General features: G+C 45.4%; 1 non-coding gene across 1 annotated transcript; it reads right to left on the bottom strand.

Moving 5' to 3' along the window:
• Positions 1–11210: 11210 nt before the first annotated feature.
• Positions 11211–11400, bottom strand: LOC137533053 (U2 spliceosomal RNA). Its single transcript, XR_011024124.1, has one exon. It is a non-coding gene; the product is annotated as a U2 spliceosomal RNA (small nuclear RNA).
• Between the last annotated feature and the right edge of the window lie 222 nt (positions 11401–11622).

Genomic DNA, 11622 nt, shown 5'->3' with positions numbered 1-11622 from the left:
ACTACCACCACCACACATCCAAGGAAGGCAGTAGGCACGCTGTGGGCAAAGGAGCAGGAACGGCTACCACACATCCAAGGAAGGCAGCAGGCATGGCATGCACGTCCCGAGGTAGTGACCAAAAATAACAATACAGGAGGACTTTCTAGGCCCTGCTGTATATGACACTGATCGACTTTACTACTTGTAACGAGAATCTGTTATGGAAGGCAAGTCTGCCATCCATTCAAGTGAAAGGTATGCACTGACTGCCAGGTATAATACAATGTGCAGTCACAGATACAGTGAAAGGTATGCAGTGACTGCAAACAGCTGTTTGTGTAGTGATGGCCGTGCTGGATTGGTGCGCACCATGGGGAGAGTGCAGGTGAGTGCAGGTGATGGCGGCTTTCCAGCCCATATGGTCGCTGGGCTGAGGTAGCTGAATGACAGAACAGTGACTGTCCAGCTGATCAAATTTGGTCTGTCCACAATTAGGCAACGACTTTATTATCGTGGCTGTGCGCCCCCCCCCGACACTCATATAGCCAGCGGTCATTGCTTCATTGTGATACGCAAGCCCCTTCACCACGGCAAGGTAATGATCATGAAGGGCAGTGGCGTAGCAATAGGGGGTGCAGAGGTAGCGACCGCATCGGGGCCCTTGGGCCAGAGGGGCCCCGAAGGGTCCACCCTCTATCACAGTATTAGCTCTCTATTGGTCCTATGCTGGTAATAATGACTTCTAAAGATGCTTTGAATAATAGTAATCCTTAACAAACTGTTCTCCATCCCCTTCTTGCACCTCTGACACTGTAGTTGCAATTGGCAGGTTTTGGTGCGCTGTATCAATTGTTATGTATAGAGTGCTTGGGGGGCCCCAATGTAAAACTTGCACCGGGGCCCATAGCTCCTTAGCTACGCCACTGATGAAGGGGAATGGGCACATATACATGCCTTTTGTTTTGTTGTTGCAGCTGCAGTGCAGGCAGAAAAATTAGGCAGGCATGTACATGCACCAGAAAAATTATTATAGCGGCCGGCGGCCTTAAAAATTCAGGAATCCACCTGGAGTCCTGGACCCTGTTGGTGGTGGCGGAGAAGGCAGCCAAGCGGCCTGCAGGCAGAGGTGCTGTGTGGGGAGCGACTTAGTCATGGGGCAGGCAGTCACACGGCGTGCAGGCAGAGATGCTGTGTGTGGGGACTGACTTAGTCTTCGGGCGGGCAGTAGCCCTCCGGGATCCATGCCTCATTCATTTTCATAAAGGTGAGGTACTGAACACTTTTGTGACTTAGGCGACTTCTCTTCTCAGTGACAATGCCTCCAGCTGCGCTGAAGGTCCTTTCTGACAGGACGCTTGAGGCAGGGCAAGACAGAAGTTGGATGTCAAATTGTGACAGCTCTGGCCACAGGTCAAGCCTGCGTACCCAGTAGTCCATCGCTGCTCATACTGTCGATGGTTCTTTCTCTACCATTGTTTAAGAAAGTGCACGGCCGGGGAGTCAGGGTTCGATTCCGGTCTGGAGTTGGAGCCTGAGAAACGGCAACCACCACACATCCAAGGAAGGCAGCAGGCATGGCATGCAAGTCCTGAGGTAGTGACAAAAAATAACAATACAGGAGGACTTTCGAGGCCCTGCTGTATATGACACTACTAATCGATTTACTACCTTTAACGAGAATCTGTTATGGAGGGCAAGTCTGTTATCCATTCAAGTGAAAGGTATGCACTGACTGCCAGGTATAATACAATGTGTAGTCACAGATGCAGTGAAAGGTATGCAGTGACTGGTATTACAATACAATGTGCAGCTGTCACACAGGTGCAGTTAACAGGTATGCTCGTAGTGGTATATTGCACAGCGTGCGGTCACACAGGTACTGTGAACAATTATGCAATGACTGGTATTATAAATGTGCACCTGTCTCACACACACACACACACACACACACACACACACACACACACACACACACACACACACACACACACACACACACACACACACACACACACACACAGGTGCCGGACAGGCACAGGGAAACTGTGTGCGCTCACGTAGGTAGGTGGGTGCACTGAAGTGAACAACAGGTAGTAGGTATATGCAGTGATGGGTATTACAATGTGCACCTGTCACACACACACAGGTACCAGACAGGCACAGTGACACTGCGTACGCTCACGTAGGTAGGTGGGTGCACTGAAGTGAACAACAGGTAGTAGGTATATGCAGTGATGGGTATTACAATGTGCACCTGTCACACACACACACAGGTACCGGACAGGCACAGTGACACTGCGTGCGCTCACGTAGGTAGGTGGGTGCACTGAAGTGAACAACGGGTAGTAGGTATATGCAGTGATGGGTATTACAATGTGCACCTGGCACACACACAGGTAGTCACTGAATGTGCTGGGCCTTGCAGTGGCACACACAGTAGGAATTACCAAGGCTGTCTATGCAACACAAGTGTCAGTGGGCCACACACACACACACACACACACACACACACACACACACACACACAAAATAGATCACAAGAACAAGATTAGCTCTCAAAAGAGCTGTTGAGGGATGCTTTTTTAGCAATAAGAATCAGCAAGGAGAAAGCTAAGAAGGCTACAAGAGCCTAACTAAGCTTTCCCTATGAGAGTCTGCAGCAGCTTTCCCTTCTCTAATTAATGCAGGCACACGAGTGAGTAAAAAGCATGATGCTGCCTGCGTCATATAAGGGGGGGGGGGGGGGGGCTCCAGGAGGGTGTGTAGCCTGATTGGCTACAATGTGCCTGCTGACTGTGATGTAGAGGGTCAAAGTTGATGGGGGCGAAGCGAACTTCCGGAAAAGTTTTCAGTTCTCCGCGATCGCGAACCTCGGAAGTTCGCCGGGAACCATTCGCCGGCGAACCGTTCGGGCCATCTCTAGTAGTGAATGCTAATGTGGATATTGGGAATGCTGTAGATGGGATATACTTGGACTTTGCAAAGGCCTTCGACACTGTTCCACACAAAAGTCTGGTGCAAAAGTTGAGGATGCAAGGACTGGGGAAGAGTCTGTGTGCATGAATAGGAAACTGGCTAATGGACAGAAAACAAAGAGTTGTGGTCAATGGATGATACTCAAAATGGGTGACTGTTAGCAGTGGGGTCCCAAAGGGGTCTGTACTGGGTCCAGTGCTCTTCAGTTTATTTATTAATGACCTAGTAGAAGCAGTAGTAAGCAATGTTGCTATTTTTGCAGATGATACAAAATTGTGCAGAATCATCAACTCTCAGGAAGATATATTGCAACAGGGTCTGGATAGGATGGCTATATGGGCACATAAATGGCAGATGAAATTTAATGTTGAAAAATGTAAAGTCATGCATTTTGGTCATACCAATGGTCTAGCACCATACAAAATAAATGGGATACAGTTGGGGACATTAACTTGGAGAAGGACTTAGGAGTACTCATCGACAACAAGTTAAATAATCGTACTCAATGCCAAGCCGCTGCAGCTAAAGCTAACAACATTTTGGGATGCATTAAAAGGGAAATAAAAACTTGAGATGCTAGCATAATATTGCCCCTGTTTAACTCTCTAGTAAGGCCACATCTGGAATATGGAATTCAGTTCTGGGCACCACATTACAGAAGAGATGTTGCAGTTTTGGAGCAGGTGCAGAGACGAGCAACAAAATTCATACGTGGGATGGAAGGTCTCACTTACCAAGAAAGGTTAGATAAACTGGGTTTATTTAGTCGAAAGAAAAGACGTCTTACGAGGATCTAATTAACATGTATAAATACATCAGAGGGCAATATAAAAGCTTGGCGGTTGAGCTTTTTGTCCCTAGGCCTTCTCAAAGGACTAGAGGACATGATCTGCGCATGGAGGAAAAACTTTTTAGCCATTTATTTGGGAAAGGGTTCTTTACAGTAAGAGTGATCAAGATGTGGAATGCATTGCCACAGGAATTAGTTATGGCAAATTCTATACCTGCATTTAAAGGGGGCTTAGATTCTTTCCTTGCGTTGAAAGACATCCATGGCTACAATTACTAGGTGATGCCCAATGATGTTGATCCAGGGATTTTATCTGATTGCCATCTGGAGTCGGGAAGGATTTTTTTCCCTTTTGGGACTAATTGGACCATGCCTTGTAAGGGTTTTTCGCCTTCCTCTGGATCAACAGGGATATGTGAGGGAGCAGGCTGGTGTTGTATTTTCTTCTCTGGTTGAACTCGATGGATGTATGTCTTTTTTCAACCCAAATAACTATGTAACTATATGAATCACGAGTAATCACTCATGATTATTCGTGATTAACGTCGGAGATCATCCCTGTCTGGGCAATCTTTAACTCTGTTCTTCTGAAGAGAGCTTAAAGTTGCTTAGCAATAAGGGCAAGTAATCAGATGGAAACTTGCACTATTCACACCAATGTACAGGCATGTACAGTGGCTACGCCCATGATTAATAAACACAGCATGTGTACATGCAAACATGTAGAAGATGCTGAAACAACAGAGAGAGGTGTAGATCTTACAAAGCAGAGTGATAGTATAAACTCTAGGTGGGTGGGATGACAATCGTGCAAGGGCCTGTTATGCAAATATTTAGTTGTACTTGTGAGATCCATTTGAACAGAGTTATTATGCATACAGTGATTAAAAGAAGTATTTGATTCTCTCATGATTTTGCTCATTTGCCCTCTAACCAAGAAATGACCAGTCTATAAATGCAATGGTTTATTGTACCTGTAAGAGACAAAATAAAAACAAGAGAACCCTCGAAGTCAGACTTGTAATGATTGAAATAAGCATTTGATCCCCATCAAAAGATGACTTGGTACTTGGTGGAGAAACTCTTCACAGAGGTCAGACGTTTATAGTTGGCCACAAGGTTTGCATACATCTCAGGAGAGATGTTGGCCCACTCCTTTTTTCAGTTCCTCTCCAAGTCAGTAAGTTTTAATGCTGATGTTTTGGCAACTGAAACCTTCAGCTCCCTCCAAAGATTTTCCACAGTGGTCAAAAACAGGGTCACTATAGCAGAAGTTCTATTATATCCAGGTTTACTATACTAGGCGTTACTCCCATATACTTATAATGGTGCTTGGCCGAGACCTGGACATTTAGTTAACCATACCAAAAGTTCTACTATATCCGAGTTTACTATAACGAGATTTCACTGTAGCTTACCTAATAAGTTTTCAGCTTGCTTTAGGTTTGTCCCACTAATTTTATTTTATTCAGCGAGTTGGAAATGGATCAATCAAATGCACCTGCTGATTGGTTCATTTCCTATTTGCATAAAGTTAGTATAAAATTTTGATCAACTTTGACTAATCAGCATCTACTTGACCTTACCTTGTCAGTACCTCTGCACCCAGACCCCTAAGGTAGCAATCTTTACTTGTGATCAATTTAATGTTTTAGTCAAATGCATTTGTCATCACAATCACAAGATTGTTGATTATGATTGTAATTTTCCACTTGTTTCAGTCAATAACCTGAAGTAAAACAATTGATTAAATTATCATTACATGATGAATATGAACAGAAACTTTGCAATTAGTTTAATTATGGACTTGATCGTATAATCAAATTGATCACTGTATTATTGCACTATAGAATTGTATATTGTGGGAAGCGGCTCTTAAGGTGGCCATACACTGGTCGATGTGCCATTAGATCGACCAGCTGACAGATCCCTATCTGATCGAATCTGATCAGAGAGGGATCGTATGGCTGCCTTTACTGCAAACAGATTGTGAATCGATTTCAGCCTGAAACCGATCACAATCTGTTCAGCTGCTCCTGCCGCCTGTCCCCCCCCCCCCCCCCCGTATACATTACCTGAGGCTGGCTCCCGGGCGTCTTCTCTGCACTGCACCGCACTGCTGTTCTTGCTCCATCCCGGCGCTTCCTGTGTTACTCCGTGACCAGGAAGTTCAAATAGAGCGCCCTCTATTTCAACTTCCTGGTCACCGGAGTGACACAGGAAGTATAAGCGTACACTGGGAGATGCGGAAATGCGGTGCAGCGAGGAGAAGAGGACCCCGGAGCCAGCTTCAGGTAATGTATACATGCTCGGATCGGGCCCGAATCGTACGCCGCAAGCGACGCGCTCCTACCGCCGGGCGATCGAGGGTAATTTCCCGCACGGCGCGATCGACGGTCCGATCCGATTTCGGGAGGGAATCGGATCGGCGGGTGCGTTTAGCGCAAGCGATTGGCAGCAGATCCGATCCCAGGATCGGATCTGCTGTCGAAACGGCCGTGAATCGAGCCAGTGTATGGCCTGCTTAACAGTGTATGACATAATCATCCTTGAATGATTCCCAAAAGCGGAAAAAGGCAACGCATACTAAAGCAGCATCTACACACGTAGATGCGGCCGTGATGCTCCCTATCAATCGAGCCGCTGATGCGGCTCGATTGATAAGATCCAACAGGACGGATCTTGCTTCCGCCGATTCCCTGCTCGCTCCCCGCGAGGAGACAATGGCAGGGAATCGAGCGGAATATAAGCGGCGCCGGCGGGGCCGAGCGGGGAATCGAATGCGGCGCACGCGTGGCGAGCGGGGACGCGGCGGGCACGCGCGGGTACGTGGAAGAGACGATCCGGCGGCTAATCGAGCTGCCGGATCGCAGCCTCATCTACGCGTGTAGATGAGGCTAAAGATATACTGCATTAAAGTGAGCCCGAGGTGAAAATAAACTGATGAGATAAGCAATTGTATCAATCCTCCTACTCCTAAAATGACTTTAGATATCTAATGGTTTTATTTTTAGTTTATATTTAAACATTTACAAAGTAGTTTTATTGTCTCTGCTCAGTGGTGGTCTATTAGGGACCCTGAGCAGTGTAGTTAAAGCCAAATCAGCTCTTACCTTGGGCTTCCTAAAGCCCCCCGTAGTACGTGAGTTCCCTCAGTGTCCTCCGGGGTCCCCTCCATGGTCTCGCTGGTAGCCCCGTTAGCATGACGACTTCGGCGGAAGTCGACACAACTGCACATGCGTGGCCTGGCCACACTCCTGGCACGATCATGTGCGTGTCGCTGTAATCCTCCTACGCATATGCAGTTCTCGAAAGAGGGAATTACACAAGCGCATGAGGCTTACGGCGACCCACACGTGATTGTGCCAGGAGCGTGGCCAGTCCACACATGCGCAGTTGTCTCCACCCTAACGGCTCCGCCAGCAGGACTACGGAGGGGGCCCGGAGGATGCTGAGGGACCTTGCAGGCTACGGAGGGCTGGAGGAAGCCCCAGGTAAGTGCTGATTTTGATTTAACTAAACTGCTCAGGGTCCCTTTAAATATCCCAGAGCTGGAATACATGAATTATTGACTTTTTTAATCTATGCCCTGCTCTCATATGTCGTTCTCTGCAGGAAATGTTTTATGTCTGTAATTCCTTATCATTGAGGTTAGGCTATAATCCTGAGAAGGGTTAGACAAGAGAAAAGCTGTCACCCGCATGCCTGAAGTTTATCTCTTTCAGGCACAAAAAAAATTTAAAAAAATAAACACAGTCTAGTTATTTGTGTGCTTGGCACTGTACATACACATTTATCTTGTAATGTCACTTTGGGTTTGTAAAGCATTATGCCACAATACAACGCTACCCCCAAAAGGTTTCATGTGTGCTTGTATTTTATTTATTTATTTAATTGTATTTATTTAATGAATTTATATAGCGCCGACATATTATGCAGTATTTGTTCTAAACATATTCCCTAATAGAAGTACATTTAAGTGTGGATTTCCTGTCTCCATCCTCATATCAGCTTACTTACCTTAATATCTAATGTAATTTCCATTCCAGCATCAGTCATGTGATGCATCCTCTGTCATCCATCTCTGATGACCATAATACGTTCCATGACAGATCACAAATGCACTGGTGACAGAGTGAAGTTGCATAACTGAAAAATGTTGTGTTGTTTTTGGACAAAATACCTAAATAATTCTGCCAGGGTCCATGAAAATGATGTGGCCAAGGTCAGTAAGCAGTGAGGGAGACGGTATTATGGTAACACTGAGAAGATGAAGACCACCAGCACTGCCAGACAGAGATGGATGAAGAGGGACAGTAGGGGAACAATAAGGAGGGGGGGTATTCAGGGGATAATGAGTAGTGGCAATGATAAACAGAGGACAATGGAGAGCAGCTGACAGAATAGGAGGCTACTGGTGATTGTGTGGTGTTACAGTAAAGGGCAGAGCTCCATGGCTACGGCTTCTCTGAAGTCACAAAACTGTCCTGACTGAGCACATAAAGCAGAACTATGAACATTTTTCATTGTTTGGGAAACATTATTATTACTGCCAAAAAAACATTTCTCCCACTCTTCTCACACATTTTTTTTGTAGAATGAACCAGGGGCGTTACTAGACTTATTAGCCCCCCTTCCCCCGCAAAAATGATCGCATGGGGCCCCCTTGGTCGCCAAACCCCATATGCGTCACGTGATCGGGTGTTGGCAAATGGCAGCAGAGAGTTTTCTGCTGTTATGCAGCGTCTGGAAGCATGAAAAAAATAACACGCTCCTGTACACGTTTTTTGTGAGTGATCAGGGAGGTTTTTTTGCTAATTGGCTGAACTGGCGGTTGGGGAGAGGGAGGAGGAGAGCCCCTCAAAGCCTCTGGGCCCCCCCTGTGATGGCAGGGGTCGCAGGGGTGATTGCTATGTCTAAGGAATGAACATGAAAGTAGCGATATTAAAGTTTATACATTCTGTATATACTCTACAGATGTTGAAAGCTCCAAGCTATGTATTTAGAGTCCCCGTTATCCGGAATTCAGGCAAGTCTCAACTAACTGGCATGCCTGATGGACAACAGGGACCTTTTCGTGGGGTCTTTTTAGGGGTGCTGGCAAGCTGTAAAATAGTTACTGAACCTCCAGCAATGTCTCGCAACCTTCCTGTACCTCATTGTGGGCTCCTAGCGGCTTCCAGCGTCCATGTATGGAAGCAGGCGTGTCTTCTGACCAGATGCTGGTCATGTGACATGCCGGCTTGCGTGTACGGTGGTAGCTGGAAAGCGGCTTGGAGTCCAAGAGGAGGTACAGGAAGGCTGCTAGACATTGCTGGAGGTTCGGTAAGTATTTCAAGGGGGAGGTTTGTGCATTTTCGGCCAGGTGCTCAAGCAACCAGCAAGCACATGTATCCGCGTAAGGTGATTCTGGTGCCGGATACTGAGGACTGTGCTGTATAAAGAAGGCTTCAGATCGCTATCCTAGTTACGTAGTAGTCAGATAGTAATCCTACATAGTTATTTAACCTCCCTGGCGGTACTCCCAAGCTAAGCTCGGGCTAGCCGGCGGGAGATCTATTCAGAGTATAGCGCGCTGCTGGAGTTTTTACACACCTCCCGGGGGATCCAGACGTCGGTAGCCATTCTCCTTCCTGTCCTCGGAGGAATCGCCGTCATTGATCTCACCAAAGAGTTACAGCGCCACCCGGAGGATGGAGGTAAAACTGCAATGCTGGAGCCAAGGGAGGTGAGTGAGAGCAGGAGCTGCTGCTGGCGTTCTGGCGGCATGATTTTTTTTCCTGATTTTAGGGTCTTTTAAAAAGACCCTAAAATCCGGACATAATCCTACCGCCAGGGGGGTTAAACAAATAAAAGGTACCTGAACCGAGCCAAAATTAACCAAGTGGCCATACCTGGGACTACTTCAGTGTCACCATGAAGTACCTGGCTCCTCATCTTTGCTAGCCGCACACCCCTTTTGAAGCTGTGTTGTCTTTTCAAGGCTCTGATAGCATTCACTTGGGGTTTCAGTTTCATTCCTTAACCATTTATGCTGCCTGGATGTGATCCTCACATCCAGGCGGCTGCTGTACTGCTACTGTGATCGTGGGAGCGCCCACGTGCCCCCGTGACGCCCCCCCCCCCCCCCCCCGGTAGCCCAGGGATCAATCAATGGGAACATGGTTCCCGTTAATTGATCTGAGTCCCCAGCGGAAAAACCGACTGCCTCTCATCAGAGGCAGCAGTCTTTCTAAAAAGAAAAAGTTTCTGTCCTCTATATGCTTCTGGGAAGCTAGGAGGACTGGAAAAAAACAAACAAACTCACTATAGTAAACTATATTTAAACACGTTTTTACATTTAAAATTAACTGTTTATTTCCCACACCAAAAATTACCCAAATAAAATTTTTAATGAAAAAAAAAATTACAATTAGTTACCTAAGGGTCTGAACTTTTTAAATATGCATGTGAAGAGTGTATATTACGACCATTTTTTAAAATATAAGCTAGTAAATAGTGATGGATGCAAAACTGAAAAAATGCACCTTTATTTCCAAATAAAATATTGTCGCCATACATTGTGATAGGGACAAAATTTAACTGGTGTAACAACCGAGAGAAATGGGTAAATAAAATACATAGGTTTTAATTATGGTAGCGTGTATTATTTTAAAGCTATAATGGCCGAAAACTGAGAAATGATGAATTTTTTCCATTTTTTTTCTTACTTTTCCTGTTAAAATGCATTTAGAAACAAATAATCCTTAGCAAAATGTACCACCCAAAGAAAGCCTAATTAGTGGCGGAAAAAAACAAGATATAGATCAATTCATTGTGATAATTAATGATAAAGTCATTAGCGAATAAAAGGGAGGTGAAAATTGCTCTGTTGCATAAGGTGAAAAATCCCAGCGGGCTGAAATCGTTAACAGCTGTGCACAGCAGCCATGGTGGAGAGTGTTCTAGGTATGCTTAGTTTGAAAACATTTGTATGCGCAGGATGCTCCTGGCCGAGGCCCCTGCACACAGCTGTGGTGGGATGTGCATGAGGGAGTGGACAGAGCGTGCGACCTTCAGCAATGAACAGAGGGCATAGCTCCAACATGGAGGAGGGGCTGTTGAAGGGACACTAAAGAAGCTGTGTCCACCTTGTAAATTTTGTTTTGTTTTTAAAAAAAAACTTTTGATTGTAGAGAACAATCAGACATACCTGCATATTAAAATAACAGTTTATATCCATCCGCATTTTTTTTAGAATAATATAGATAAGAGAAAGACAGAAAAAAAGAAACATAGCTCTAAAACATGGTCATTCCTAGTTAATACATATTGATCAATTTCAAGTGTGCTTTAAAGCAACCAACCCTTGTATAGCCCCCTGTTTATGTGTTTTTGGTCTTTGATTACACTCTTGTAAGAAACTGGATGATAATAAACCTGTGATAGCTTGAGTAATTAATTTGGGGAGGGGGGGGGGGGGGGGTGTTGCACGATCTTGGAGGTACTGCAATACCAGGTCGATGTGTGGACTGGACAGAGCAAGCTCTTCTTTCATCTCCCTGCTCCAAATATCAATTTAATATATGGTCCCCAGATGGGGGACATAGCAGATATTAAATTGATAAGAACAGATGCTACACTTGATCTTAGCCAAAAGGCCGAGAAACAATAGGTTAAGCTGGTTAACCTGACTGATTTGATCACTATAATTAAATCTGCCAATCATCCATTGCTCCAATATTGAATTCCATTCAGATAGAGATTAATTGGCTTGGCATAGCAGACCATAATCTACCCTGTATGGCGAGCTTAGTGTGACTGTAAATCACAGCAAATTATGCAAAAACTTTAGCCTGATGTTGATAAATGTCACTCTGCCTGTTTTTATACTA

This window comes from Hyperolius riggenbachi, chromosome 1 (genome assembly GCF_040937935.1).
Source record: "Hyperolius riggenbachi isolate aHypRig1 chromosome 1, aHypRig1.pri, whole genome shotgun sequence".
In the NCBI taxonomy this organism is placed as follows: domain Eukaryota; kingdom Metazoa; phylum Chordata; class Amphibia; order Anura; family Hyperoliidae; genus Hyperolius; species Hyperolius riggenbachi.
Note: the sequence above shows the minus strand (reverse complement) of the source record. Positions and strands in the feature narration are given on the sequence as shown.